Here is a 15962-nt window from a genome sequence, read left to right on the forward strand (position 1 = left end):
GTTAAGGGTGAGTTTTAGGGTTAAGATTAGAGGTTAGGGTTAGGTGTAGGGTTAATTGTTAGGGTTAGGATTAGGGCTAGGCTTAAGGCTTAGGTTGAGTGTTAACGGTTAGGTTTAAGGTTAAGGGTTAGGTTTAGGGTTTAGGGTTAGGGTTAAGGTTTTTGGTTAGAGTTAAGGTTGGCATTAAGGGTTATTTTTAGGGTTATATATTAGGGTTAGGTTTAAGATTCATGGTTAGGGTTAGGGTTTTGGGTTAGGGTTAGGGTTAGGGCTTAGGGTTAGGGTTAGGGTTAAGGGTCAGGGTTAGGTATAATGGTTTGGGTTAGGGTTAGGGTTAAGGGTTAGAGTCAGGTTTAACAGTTAGTCTTAGGGTTAAGTGTCAGGGTTAGGGTAAGGGATTTGATGTTAGGAATTAGGGTTAGTGTCAGGGTTAGGGTTATGTCTTAGGGTTATGTTTAGGGTTCGTGTTAAGTGTTAGGGTTAGGACTAGAGGTTAATTTTACGGTTAGGTGTTAGAGTTAGGATTAGGGTAAAGAGGTAGTGTTAGGGTTACAGTTAAGTGTAGTGTTAGGTTTAAGGTTTAGGGTTAGGGTGAGTGATAAGGTTTAGGGTGAGTGTTAACGGTTAGGGTTAGGGGTAAGCATTAGTGTTACGGTTAGTGGTTAGGGTTAAGGGTTAGGATTAGTGTTAAGGGTTAAGGTTAGGGTTAGGGTTAAGGGTTAGTATTAGGGTTAAGGGTTTGTGTTAGGGTTAGGGTTAGGGTTTGTGGTTTAGTTTTAGGGTTAGGTTTAAGGTTTCAGCTTAGTCTTAGTGTTAGAGTTAATTGTTATGTTTAGGCTTAGCGGTTAGGTTTAGGATTAGGGTTCAGGGTTAGTGTTAGGGTAAGAGGTTAGGGTTAGGGTTAGGGTTTAGTGTTAGGGTTAGGGTTAGGTCTAGGTTTTAGGGTAAGGTTTAGAGTTTAGTTGTTATAATTAGGAGTTAGGGTTAGAATCATGGGATAGGGGTTGTTGTCAGTGTAAGTGTTATGCATTACAGTTAGGTTAAGGTGTTAACGTTAGGGTTACTGTTACGTTTACATGTTAAGGTGAGCAATAGTGTTAGATTAGGTGTTATATTTAGGGTTAGGGTTATGGGTTAGGGGTAGTGATTTTGCTTAGGGCATGGGCTTTGTCTACACTGGGGGTGGTTAGGGTGCTGGGATTCTCGCCAGGAAGCCACTCCAGCATACCCTGGGTATGAGTCCCCGGGTTTCATGCAGGACACAGTGGCAGAGCGTCCTTTCATGCATGGTATGGGAGGATTGTAGGCTTTCTTAACTCTGAGAAAGCAAGAAGTCTGAGAATTATATTTAGGGATAGGATTATGGTTAGGGTTAGGGATTAATGTTAGTGTTAGAGTGAGGGCTTAGGATTACTGGTTAGGGTTAGGGTTAGGGTGCTTGTTTGGTTAAGGTTAGGACTAGAGATGTTGTAAGTAGTAGTGTTATGCTTAGGGCTGTCATTAGTGTTAGGGTTAGGTTTAGTGTTTTACAGTTAGTGCTATGGTTTAGGTACTACTGTTATAGTTACAGGTTAGGGTTAGATTTAGTGGTTAGAGGTTGGGTTTAGCGTTAGGGTTAAGGTTAGGGTTAGCAATAGGATTAGGGTTAGGTGTTATGGTTAGAGTTAGAGGTAGCGGTTAAGATTAGGGATTAGGATTGATGCATGGGCCCTATCTGCTTTATGCTGGCTTGGGAACAGGGAGCATCACCGGACGCCACTCCATTGTATGCAGGGCATGGGACCCTGCCTCTCACTTGGGGTAGTGGAACGGAGCCTCATCTGACGCATGGCTTGGGTTGGTTGTAGTCTTCCTTATCTCTCTGAATGGAAGAAGTGTGAGAATTACATTTAGGATAAGGATAAGGGGTTAGGATTATGGTTAGGGTTAGAGATTAGAAGTAGGTTTAGGGTTTAAGGTTAGGCTTAGGGGTTAGGGTTAAGTTTAGGGTTTAGTGTTAGGTTGAAGGTTAGGGTCCGGGGTTAGGTTTAGGGTTAGGTGTTAAAGTTAGTGTTAGGGCTTAGATTTAGTGGTGAGTTTAAGGGCACAGGACCTGTCTATCTATTGTGACGGGGAGCGGGCAGGGTCTCTGTGACACCACTCCATTGTACCCTGGGCCTAGGGCCCTGACGGTCATGCAGCACTCAGGCAGAGCCTCATCTCATGCATGGCATGGCTGGATTGTAGGCTTGCTTAGCTCTGAGAATAGAAGAAGTGTGAGAAACAGGGTTACAGTTAGGGTTAGGGATTAGGAGTTAGGGGTTAGGGTTAGTATGAGGGTTAGGGGTTAGGGGTTAGGGTTAGTGTTAGGGTTATCGGTTAGTGTTAGGATTGGGACTAGGCATTAGCATTAGGGTTAGGTGTAAGGGTTAGGATTAGGGTTAAGAGTTAGGGTTAAGGTTACAGTTAAGTGTTATGGTTAGGGTTAAGGTTTAGGGTTAGGGTCACGGTTAACGGTTAGGGTCAGTGTTAACAGTTAGAGTTGGGGTAAGCATTAGAGTTAGGGTTTAGGGTTAAGGGTTTGGATTGAGGGTAAGGGTTAGGGTTATGGTTAGGGTTAAAGGTTAGTATTAGTGTTAAGTGTTTGTGTTAGGCTTAGGTTTAAGGGTTAAATTGAGGGTTAATGGTTAAGTTTAGGGTTAACAGTTAGGGTTAGGTTTAGGGTTAAGGGGTAGGGTTAGGGTTTGTGGTTTAGTGTAGGGTTAGGTTTAAGGGTTCAGGTTAGGGTTAGTGTTAGAGTTAAGGGTTATGGTCAGACTTAGCGGTTAGGGTTAGGATCAGGGTTCAGGGTTAGTGTAAGAGGTTAGGGTTAGGGTTAGGGGTTAGGGTTAGGTTTACATTTAGGTCTAGGCTTTAGGGTAAGGTTTAGGGTTTAGGTGTTACGTTTATGGGTAGGAGTGAGGGTTAGAGTTATGGGATAGAGGTTGATTTCCGGGAAAGTCTTATGCATTAAAGTTTAGTTTACGGGATTAATGTTAGGGTTAGTGTTACATTTATGTGTTATGGTGAGCAATAGCTATAGGGTTAGGTGTTATGTTTAAGGGTAGGGTTATGGGGTAGGGGTAGTGTTTATACTTAGGGCATGAGCCCTTGCTGCACTAGGGTGGTGCGTGGAGGGGCTGGGATTGTCGCCAGGAATGCACTCTATCATACACTGGATACGGGCCCATGGGTTTCATGCAGGATACAGTGGGAGAGCCTCCTTTCACGGCTGAAATGGGAGGATTGTAAGCTTGCTTAACTCTGAGAATGGAAGAAGTCTGAGAATTATATTTAGGGTTAGGATTATGGTTAGGGTTAGGGATTAACGTTAGTGTTAGGGTGAGGGCTTAGTGTTAGGGGTTAGTGTTAGGGATAGGGTGGTTGTTTGATTAGGGTTAGGGCTAGAGATGTTGTAAGTGGTAGTGTTAGGCTTAGGGTTGTCATTAGGGTTAGGTTTAGGGTTAGTGTTTTACAATTAGTGTTATGATTTGGGTACTACGGTTATGGTTATGAGTTAGGGTTAGAGTTAGGGATTAGAGGTTTGGTTTAGTGTTAGAGTTAGGGTTTGTGTTAGCAGTAGGGTTAGGTTTAGGTGTTAGGGTTAGGGTTAGGGGTAGTGGTTAGGCTTAGGGATTAGGGTTATCGCATATGCCCTATCTGCTCTATGCTGGGTTGGGAACAGGGATATCACCGGGACCCCAATCCATTGTACCCAGGGCATGGGACCCTGACTAACTTGGCATACTGGGGTGGAGCTCATCTCATGCATGTCTTCTGTTGTTTGTAGGCTTGCTTATCTCTGCGAATGGAAGAAGTGTGAGAATTATATTTAGGATAAGCATAAGGGATTAAGAATATGGTTAGGGTTAGGGATTAGGAGTAGGTTTAGGTGTTAGGGTTAGGGTTAGGGGTCAGTGTTAAGGTTAGGCTTTAGGGTTAGTGTTGGGGGTTAGGGTCAGGGCTTTGCTTTAGGATTAGGTGTTATGGCTCATGTTAGGGCTTAGATTTAGCGGTTAGTTTAAGGGCACATGACCTGTCTATCTATGGTTAGAGGAGTGGTGGGCACGGTCACTGCAACACCACTCCATCGTACACTGGGCCTAAGGCCCTGACAGTCATGCAGCCCTCAGTTGGATCCTCATCTCATGCATGGCATGACTGGATTGCAGGTTTGTCTAACTCTGAGAATGGAAGAAGTGTGAGAATTAGATACAGGGTTAGGTTTAGGAGTAGGGTTAGGGTTTAGGATTGGGGATAGAGTTAGGGTCAGGGTTAAGATTAGTATTATGTGTTAGTGTTAGCATTAGTGTTATGGATGGGTGTTATGTTTAGGATTAGGGTCAGGATTTAGTGTTATGGGTTTGGGTTAGGACATTGGCCCTATCTGATCTATCAGTCATGGGGAACTGGGAAGATCGCCAGGGACCCACTCCATTGTACACAGGGCATGGGCCCCTGCCTTTCATGTAGGACACAGGGGCAGAGCCTCATCTCATGCATGGCATGGGTGGATTGTAGGCTTCCTTAACTTTTCAAATTGAAGAAGTCTCAGAATTAGATTTGTGGTTAGGGTAAAGGGTTAGGATTAAGGTTAGGGTTAGGTGTTCGGGACTAGGATTAGGTTTAGGGGTTATGGTTAGAGGTTAGAATTAGGGTTAAGGTTACAGTTACGGTCAGAGATTAGAATTATTTTTAGTAGTTAGGTTTAGGTTTAGGGTGAGGTGTTATGGTTAGGGTTAGGGATTAGGGTTACTGTTAGGATTCACGTTCATTGGCTTCGATTAGGGCTAGGAGTTTGTGTTAGTGTTAGCTTAGGTTTAATGATTAGTGTCAGGACATGGGCCCTGTCTAATCTATGGGGCACAGGGGGTGTGGAGCGTGCATGCATCCCCCCTCCATCATACTATGGGCTTTGGGCTCTGACTGTCACGCAGGACTCAGGCAGGGCCTCAGCTCACGCATGGCATGGCTAGATTGTAGGCTTGCTTAACTCCTAGAATGGAAGAAGTGTGAGAATTAGATTTAGGGTTAGGATTAGGGTTAGGGTTTATGTTTAGGTTTAGGGTAAAGGGTTAAGGTTAGGAATGTCATTAGGGTTAGGGACTAACATTAGTGTTAGTGCTAGGGTTTAGGGTTAGGGGTTAGGGTCCGGGTCGTTGTTTGGTTAGGGTTAGGGCTAGGTTCATTGTAAGGGGTAGGGTTAAGGTTAGGGATGTGATTTTAGGGTTAGTGTTAGTGTTTACGTATTACGGTTTTGGTTAAGGTTTCGAGTCAGAGTTAGGGGTCAGGGATTGGGGTTAATGTTAAGGTTAGGGATGAGGGTTAGTTTGAGAGGTTAGGGTTAAGCTTCATTAGGCTTAAGGTTAGGGGTTAGAGTTAGGGATTAGGATGAAGGCATGGGCCCTATATATTCTATGCGGGATCGGGACTGGGAGCATCGCCAGGACTGCACTCCATAGTACCCAGTTCATGGGACCCTGGCTCTCATGTGGGACACAGGGGCAGAGCGTCATCTCACACATTGCATGTGTTGGTGGTAGGCTTGATTATTTCTGCTAATGGAAGAAGTGTGACAATTACATTTAGGGTTAGGGTAACCAGTTAGGATTATGGTTAGGGATGGGGTTTGTGGTTAGGGTTAAGGTTAGGGTTTAGAGTTAGGGCTGGGAGTTAGGGTCAGCGGTTAAGTTTAGGGTTAGGGGTTAAGGTTAGTGTTAAGGCTTAGATTTAGTGGTTAGTTTAAGGCCACAGGACCTGTCTAATCTATGGTGAGAAGAATGCAGAGAGGATCGCCACGACACCACCCTATTTTACCCCTGCGTTAGGCCCAGACCTACATGCAGGACTCAGGTGGAGCCTCATCTCACATATGTGATGGCTGGATTTTAGACTTGCTTAACTCTGAGAATGGAAGAAGTGTGAGAATTAGGCTTAGGGTTAGGGTTAGGCGTTTGGGGTTAGGGATTAGCGTTAGTGGTAGAGTTAGGGGTTAGGGGTAAGGGTTAGGGTTAATGTTAAGGTTAGGGTTAGTGTTAGGGTGAGGGTTAAGTTTGGGGTTACGTTTAGGGTTCGGGTTAGTGTTAGGGTTAGGCGTTAGGGTTAGGGTTAGGGTTCTTTGTAGGTTTATGGTTAGGGTTAGTGGCTTAGGGTTAGGGTTTGGGATTAGGTGTTGAGGTTATGACTAGGAGGTAGGGTTACAGTTAGGATTAGTGTTAAGGGTTTAGAGTTAGGTTTAGCATTAGGATTGGGGTTGGGGTTGGGGTTAGGGGTTAGCGTTAAAGTTAGGGTTGTGGTTGGGGTTAGGGTTGGGGTTGGGGTTGGATTAGGATTAGGGTTAGGGTTAGGGATTGGGTTCGGGTGTAGGTTGGGATTGGGGTTAGGGTTCAAAATAGGGGTTAAGGTTTATGTTAGGCATTAGGTCAGTCCTACAATCCACCCCTTTATAGTGGCTTTCTCTCAGTGAATGTAAGTGTTCCTGTTCATGCCTCCTCTCTGGCTAAGAGTTATCCTCTTCCTATGAAATGACTTTCTTAATTGTGTTTGACAGAACTTCTCACACTTCTTCCACTCTCAGAGTTAAGCAAGACTACAATCCAGCCATGCTATTTGTGAGATGAAGCTCTGCCCGTGTCCTGCGTGACATTAAGGTCTCATGCCCAGGGTACGCTGGAGTGGGGTCCCTGTGATGCTCTCCATCCCTGAGCACTCATAGAGTAGACAGGGCCCAAGCCTAAACCTAACCGTTAACCCTAAACACCAAGCATAAACCTAATCCTCACAAAACCGCTGACCCTAACCCCTAACACTAAACCTAAGCACTAATCTTAATGTTAACTGCTCACCCTAACCCTAACTCCTAAAACTAATCCTAATTCCTAACCCTAACCCCTAACGCTATTCCTAACCCAATTCCTAACCCCTAATACTAACTCTAACCCTAAATCTAAATCTCATACTTCTTCAATTATCAGAGTTAAGCAAGCCTACAATACACCCATGCCAAGCATGAGATGAAGCTGCACCCTTGTGTCCCACGTGAAAGGCAGGGCCCCCTGCCCTCCATACGATGGAGTCGGGTCCTGGAAATGCTCCCAGTTCCTGACCCCCCCTTAGAGCAAATAGCGTCCATTCCCTAACCCTAAACCCTAGCTCTCACCCATCACTCTAATCCTACCCATATCACCTAATCCTAACCCTAATGCTAACATCAAACCCTAAACCTAACCCTTAAAATAACCCTAACCCTAACCCCACACCCTACCCCTTAACAATAACACTAACCCCTATTTATAACCATAACACCTAAACCCTAACACTAACTCAAAAACTCTCACCCGAACCCTAACACTATCAAAAACCCTAACCTTATATCTAAACCTAACAACAACCCTAAGCCTAACAAAGACCCTAACACTAACCCTAAACCATAACCCTAACCTTAATCCTCCCCCTAACCCTAACCCCTACCCCTAACAGTTAACCCTAATGCTAAACCTAATACTAACCCCTAACCCTAACACTAACCCTAACCCTAACCCCAATCCCAAACTCAACCCTAACCCCAACCCCTAATCTTAACCCTAACCATAATTCTCACACTTATCCATTCTCAGGGTTAAGCATCCTTACAATCCAGCCATGCCATGCGTGAGACGAGGCTCACCTGAGCCCTGATAGTAGGTCTGGGCCCAAGGCAAGGGTACAGTGGTGTGGTGTCAAACCTCTCCGCACCCCTCTCATCATAGATTAGACTCGTCCTCTGCCTTAAATTAACCACTAAATCTAAGCCCTAACATTAACTCTAACCCATAAAACTAAACCTAACGCCTAACCCTAACCCCCAACACCAACTCTGAGCCCTAACCTTAACCGTAACCACAGACCCTAACCATAATCCTAACTCAATATCCTAACCCTAAATGTAATTCTCACACTTCTTCCATTCGCAGAAATAAGCAAGCCTACAACCAATGCATGCCATATGTCAGATGACACTCCATCCCTGTGTCCCACATGAGAGCCAGGGTCCCATGACCTGGGTACAACAGAATGGAAACTCAGTGATGCTCCCAGTCCTGACCCCGAATAGAGCAGATTGGGCCAATTCCTTAACGCTAATCCCTAACTCTAACCCATAACACAAGCCTAATGCTAAACCAACCCCCTAAAACTAACAGTAAGCTGAACCCTAACCTCTCCAACTAACCGTCATCCCTAACCCTAACCCTAACCCTAACCACAACCCCTCACTCTAACATGAACCCGTAATCAAAACCATAACACCTAACTACTAACACTAACCCCAAAATGCTATCCCTAACCCTTACCCTAAACACAACCGTAACCCTAACCCTACCCCTAACAATGAACTTAGCCCTATCCCTAATCAAACAATGACCCTAACCCTAAACCTTAGCCCTAACACTAACGTTAGCCATAACCCTAATGATATTCCTAACCTTAACCATTTACCCTACACCTAAACCTAAACCCTAACCCTAATCTTAACCCTAAATCTAATTCTCACACTTCTTCCATTCTAGGAGTTAAGGAAGCCTACAATCTAGCCATGCCATGTGTGAGATGAGGTTCTGCTTGAGTCCTGCGTGACAGTCAGAGCCAAGGCCCAGGGTATGATGGAGTGGGTACGCAACCACGCTCCACACATGCCCTAACACTAATAATTAAACCCAAGCTAATACTAACCTGAACACCTAGCCCTAACAGTAACCCAGGAATCTAACTACTAACAGTAACCCTTATCCCAAAACCTAAACATAACCCCTCACCCTAAACATAAACCTAACTACTAAACATATTCCGAATCTCTAACCATAATAGTAAATCTAACCCTAATTCTAACCTTCAATCATAACCATTAAACCTAATCCTAGTGCCTAACACCTAAAGCTAATCTTAATCCTAACCCCTTACCCTAACCTCAAATGTAATTCCCAGACTTCTTCAGTTTTAAAAGTTAAGGAAGCCTACAATCCACCTATGCCATGCGTGAGATGAGGCTCTGCCCCATGTCCTGCATGAAAGGCAGGGGCTCATGCCCTGTGTATGATGGAGTGGGGCGCCGGCTATCTTCCCTTTTCCCCACCCCTGATGGATCAGATAGGACCCATGTACTAACCCAAATCCATAAACGTAACCTCTGACTCTAACCCTAAACATAACACCTAACCCTAACCCTAATCCTAACCCTAACACATAATGCTAACCCTAACCCCTGACACTAACCCTAACCCAAACCTTGTACCCTACCTTTAGCCCTATCCTTAACCCTAACCCTAAATCTAATTCTCACACTTCTTCCATTCTCAGAGTTAAGCAAGCCTACAATCTTCCCATACCATGCATGAAAGGAGGCTCTGCCACTGTGTCCTGCATGAAACCCACAGGCCCATACCCAGCATACGATAGAGGGGCTTCCTGGCGACAATCCCAGCCCCCCTAACTCACCCTCCTACTGTACACTGGGCCTGTGTCGTAAGCATAAACAGTACCCCTAACCCATAATTCTAACCTTAAACATAAAACCTAACCGTAACAGTACTGCTCACCTTAACACGTAAACCTAACCGTTACCCTAATCCTAACCCCTTAACCTTAATCCATAACCCTTACCCTAAAAACCCTATCCCATATCTTTAACCTTACCTCCTAGCTGTAACCATAACACCTAAAGCCTAACTCTAACCCTAAACCAGTAACCTGAATCTTAACCCTATGAAAAACCCTAAACCTAACCCTAACACTAACCCCTAACCCTAATTATTAACCTAATAATGAAACCTAAGCTAACACTAACCTGAACCCCTGTACAAACCGTAACCCAGGAACCTACATCCTAACAGTAACCCTAATCCCAAAACCTAAACATAACCCCTCACCCTAAACCTAAACTGAACTACTAAACATAGTCCTAATCCCTAACCATAACAGTAACCCTAACCCTATTTGTAACCTCTAGCCGTAACCCCTAAACCTAATCTTAGTCCTTAACACCCAATGCAAACCTTAATCCTAACCCCTTACCTTAACCCCAAATGTAATTCTCAGATTTCTTCAGTTTGAAAAGTTAACAGAGTCTACACTCCACCCGTGTCATGCGTGAGATCAGGCTTTGCCCCTGTGTCCTACATGAAACTCAGGGGACCATTCCCTGGGTATGACGGAGTGGGGCCCCAGCGATCTTCTCATTCCCCCAACCCTGATAGATCAGATAGGCCCCATGTCCTAACCTGAATCCACTAACCCTAACACCTAATGCTAACCCTAACCCCTGACCCTAACCCTAACCCAAACCCTAAACCCTAACCCTAACCCTACACTTAACCCTAAACCTAACCCTAATCTTAAGTCTAATTCTCACACTTCTTCTATTCTCAGAGTTAAGCAAACCTACAATCCAGCCATGCCATACATGAGATGAGGCTCCGCCTGAGGGGAGCGTGATACTCAGGGCCTTAAGTACAGGGTAAGATGGAGTGGTGTTGCAGTGACCCTATCTGCCCCGCTCTCACAATAGATAGACAGGTCTTGTGCCCTTAAACTAACCGCTAAATCTACGCCTTAACACTAACCTTAACACCTAACCCAAAACCTAACCCCAGACCCTAACCCCCAACACTAACACTAAACCCTAACCTTAACCCTAACCCCTAAGCCTAACACTAACCCCTAAAGGTACTCCTCATCCCTAACCCTAACAATAATCATAACCCTTTACCATTATCCTAAATGTAATTCTCACACTTCTTCCATTTGCAGAGATAAGCAAGCCTACAACCAACCCGAGCCATGTGTGAGATGAGGCAGTCCCAGTATCCCAAGTGAGAGGCAGGGTCCCATGCTCTGGGTGCAATGGAGTGGGGTCTCAGTGATGCTCCCTGTTCCTGACCCCACATATCGCAGATAGGACCCATGCATTAACCCTAATTCCTAAGCCTCACCACTACCCCTGACCCTAAGAATAACACCTAACGCTAACCCTGTTACTAACCCTAAACCTAACACTGAACCCAAGCTCTAACCCTTAACTCTAACCCTAAACTGTAACCATAACGGTACTACCTAAACCATAACACTAACTGTAAAACACTAACCCTAACCCTAACCCTAATGATAACCCTAAGCCTAACCATACCACTTATAACATCTCTAGCCCTAACCCTAACCAAACAACCACCCTAACCCTAACCCTAACACCTAAACATACACCCTCAGGGTAACACTAACGTTAATCCCTAACACTATCCATAATCCTAACCCTAAATCTAATTCTCAGACTTCTTCCATTCTTAGAGTTAAGAAAGCCTACAATCCTCCCATGCCATGTGTGAAAGGATGATCTGCCACGATCCTACATGAAACCCAAGGGCCCATACCCAGCATACGATAGAGTGGGTTCCTGGCGACAATCCCAGCACCCTAACCCATGCCACTAGTGCAGACAGGGCCTGTGCCCTAAGCATAGACACACTACATTTAACCCATAAACAGAACCTTAAACATAACACCTAACCCTAACTGTATTCCTCACCTTAACACGTAAACATAACCCTAACCCTAACCCTAACCGTTAACCTAACTTTAATGCATAACCCTAACCCTAACAACAACCCCTATCCCATAAGTCTAATCTTACCTCCTAGCCATAACTGTAACACCTAAACCCTAACCCTAACCCTAAACCGCTAACCCTAACCCTAACCCTACAAACAACCCTAAACCTAACCCTAAACCATAACCCTAAAAACCTAAGCCTAACTCTAACCCTTTAACCCTAACGCTAACACCTAACCCTATCCGTAAACCTTAACCCTAACCCTTACCCTAATGCATAGACTTATCCCGGACCCTAACCCTAACCAATAACCCTAACCCTGACCCGTATCCCTAACCATAACCATAAACCCAAAACTTAACCCTAGTCATAACGGTAACACTTAACACTAAGCACTCACCCTAACACTAAGCTTAATCTCTAACCTCAACCATAATCATAACCCTAAATCTAATTCTGAGACTTCTTGTTTTTCTCAGAGTTAAGAAAGCCTATAATCCTCCCATGCCATGCGTGAAAGAAGGCTCTGTCACTGTGTCCTGCATGAAACCCATGGGCCCATACCCAGCGTAAGATAGAGTGGGTTCCCAGTGACTATCCCAGCCTCTTAACGCACCCCCCCTAGTGCAGACAGAGCCCATGTCCTAAGTATGAACACTACCCCTAACCCGTATCCCTAACCTTAAATATAACACCTAACCCTAAATCTGTTGCTCACTGTAACATGTAAACCTAACCGTAACCTTAACTTTAACCTCTTAAACTAACCTTAATGCATAACACTTACCCTGACAAGAATCCTTATCCCATAATTCTAACCCTACCTCCTAGCCATAACCGTAACACCTAAACCCTAACCCTTACCCTAAAGCCTAGACCTAACCCTAAACCTAACCCTAACCCTTAACCCTAAACCTAAACCCTTACCCTAACACTAACGCTGAACCCTGATCCTAACCCTAACCTCTAACCCTAACCATAAACCTTAACTCTAACACTAACCCTAACCCCTAACCTTAACCTTAACACCTAACCCCCTAACCCTAATGCTAACCTTAACTCTTAACCCCTAACCCCTAACACTAACATTAATCCTAACCCCTAACCCCAAACCCCTAACCCAAACCGTAACCCTAATTCTCACAGTTCTTCCATTCTGAGAGTTAAGCAAGCCTACAATCGTCCCATGCCATGCATGAAAAGAGGCCCTGCCACTGTGTACTGCATGATACCTACAGGCCTATACCCAGCATACAATAGAAGGGGTTGCCGATGGCAATCCCAGCCCCTTAACTCACCAACCTAGTGTAGACAGGGCCTGTGCCATGAGTATAAACACTAGGCCTAACTCATAACCCTCACTCTAAACATAACACCTAACCCTAACCCTATTGCTCGCTGTAAAACATAAACCAAACCATACCCCTAACCCTAACCCCTTAATCAAACATTAATGAATAACCCTTACCCTAACAACAATCCCATCCCAAACTCTAACCCTACATCCTAACCATAACCGTAACTCCTAAACCCTAAACCTAACCCAAAACTGCTAACCCTAATCATAACCCTAAGAAAAACCCTAAACCTAACCCTAACTTTAACCCCTAACACTAACGCTAAACTCTACCCTAACTCTAACTCTTAACTCTAGCCCTAAAGCCTAAACCCTAACCGTAACCCTCACACTTAACCCTAATCCTAACCCTAACCCTTAAACCTAACCCAAACCCTTAACCCTAAACCTAACCCTTACCTTCACACCTAGACCTAACACTAGCTCTAAACCTAACCCTAACACCTAACCCTAACCTTAACCATGAACTGTAAACCTAACACCCTAACTGTAACCATAACCCTTAACTCTAACCCTAAAGCTAACCTCAACCCTTAACCCTAACCCTAAAACTTAACCCTAACTGGTATCCCTAACCCTGACTGTTAACCCTCACCATAACCCTTATCCCTAACCCTAATCCTAACCTTTAACCCTAACCGTACCACTTAACCCTAACCCTGACCCCTAAACTAAGCTTAACACTCACCCTTCACCCTAAACCTAACCTTAACAGTTAACCCTAACACTAACCTTTAAACCTAGCCCTAACCGTAACACTTAACCCTAATCCTAACCCTTAACTCTAACGTTAACCCTAACCCCTAACACTAACCCTAACATTAACCACTAACCCTAAACCTAACCCTAACCCTAACCCCTAAACCTAACACCTAACCCAGCCCTAACACTAACCCCAATCCCTAACCCCTAAACCTAAACCTAACCCTAATTCTTCTTCCATTCTCAGAGTTGAGCAAGCCTACAATCCAGCCATGCCATGCATGATATTAGACTCCGCCTGAGGGCTGCATGAAGGTCAAGGCCTAAGACACAGTGTACAATGGTGTGCTGTCATAGTGACCCTTCCCGCGCCTCTCTAACCATAGATTATACAGGTTTTCTGCCCTTGAAATAACTGCTAAATCTAAGCGCTAACACTAACCCTAACACCTAACACTAAACCTAACCCCTGACCCTAACCCCTAACAGTAACTCTAAACCCTAACCTTAACGCTAACCACAGACCCTATCCCTAATGATAATCGTAACCCATTACCCTAACCCTAAATGTAATTCTCACACTTCTTCCATTTGCAGAAATAAGCAAGCCTACAACCAACACAAGCCATGCATGAGATGACGCTCCGCTCCTGTGTCCCACATGAGAGCCAGGGTCCCATGACCTGGGTACAATGGAGTGGGTTACTGGCCATGCTCCCTGTCCCAACCCTGCATAGAGCAGATAGGGCCCATGCCTTAACTGTAATCTCTAACTCTAACCACTAACTCTAATCCTAAGGCTAACCCTAACCCCTAAACCTAACCCTAAGCTTAACCCTAACTTCTCAAACTAATCCTCATCCCTAACCCTAACCCTAATCCCAACCCCGAGGCCCTAACTCTAACAAGAACCCATAAGCAAAAGTGGAATACCTAACCACTAACACTAATATTCACAGGTATAATAATAATTCACAGGAATAAGCAAGCTTACAACCAACCAATGCCATGCGTGACATGATGCTCCGTCCTTGTGTCCCACATGAGAGTCAGGGTCCCATGACCTGGGTACAATGGAGGGGATTCCCATCGAGGCTCCCAGTCCCAAAGCCACATAGAGCAGATAGGGCCCATGCCTTAACCTTAATGCCTAACTCTAACCCCTAAACCTAACGCCTAACCTACCCCCTAAACCTAACACTAAGCTTAACACTAACCTCTCAATCTAACCCTCATCCCTAACGCTAACCATAACCCCATTCACTAACCCATAACCCTAACACGAACCAGTAACTAAAACTGTAATACCTAACCACTAACACTAACCATGAAAAGCTAAACCCCACCATAACCCTAACCACAACCCTAACCCTAACCCTAACTCTTACAGTGAACCTAGCCCTAACCCTAACCAAACACCGACCCTAACCCTAACCCCTAACCCTAAATCCTAGCCCTAACACTAACCTTAGCCCCAAACCCTAGCCATGTTCCTAATCTTAATAGCACCAACCCTAAAACTAATCCTAAACTCTAACCCTAATCCTAACCCTAAATCTAATTCTCACACTTCTTTCATACTAGTAGTCAAGCAAGCCTACAATCTAGCCATGCCATGCGTAAGATGAGGCTCTGCTTGAGTCCTGCGAGACAGTCAGAGCCCAAGGCCCAGGGTATGATAGAGTGGGGATGCAATCAAGCTCCCCACACCCAGAGCCTGATAGATTAGACAGGGCCTGTGCCCTGACACTAATCAGTAAACCTAAGCTAACACTAACCCAAACTCCTAACCCTAACTGAAACCCATGAATCTAACTCCAAACAGTAACACTAATCCCTAAATCTAACCGTAACCCCTCACCCTAAACCTAAACCTAACTACAAAACATAATCCTAATTCCTAACTGTAACTGTAACCCTAACACTAATTCTACCTCTAACCATAACCCCTAAACCTAATCCTAGTCCTGAACACCTAACCCTAACCTTAATCCTGACCCCTTACTCTAATTGCAAATCCAATTCTCAGACTTCTTCAGTTTGAAATGATAAGAAAGCCTACAATCCACCCGTACCATGCGTGAGATGAGGCTCCGCCCCTGTGTCCTACATGAAAGGCAGGGGCCCATACTCTGGCTACAATGGAGTGGGACCCTGGCGATTTCCCAGTTCCCCACAACTGATAGATCAGATAGGGCCCATGTCCTAACCCGAATTCGTAACCCTAAACCCTGACCCTGACCCTAAACATAACACCTAACCATAACCCTAATGCTAACATTAACACCTAATGTTACCCCTAACCCC

Source organism: Lemur catta, unplaced genomic scaffold (assembly GCF_020740605.2).
Source record: "Lemur catta isolate mLemCat1 unplaced genomic scaffold, mLemCat1.pri scaffold_55_ctg1, whole genome shotgun sequence".
NCBI classification, from domain to species: Eukaryota; Metazoa; Chordata; class Mammalia; order Primates; family Lemuridae; genus Lemur; species Lemur catta.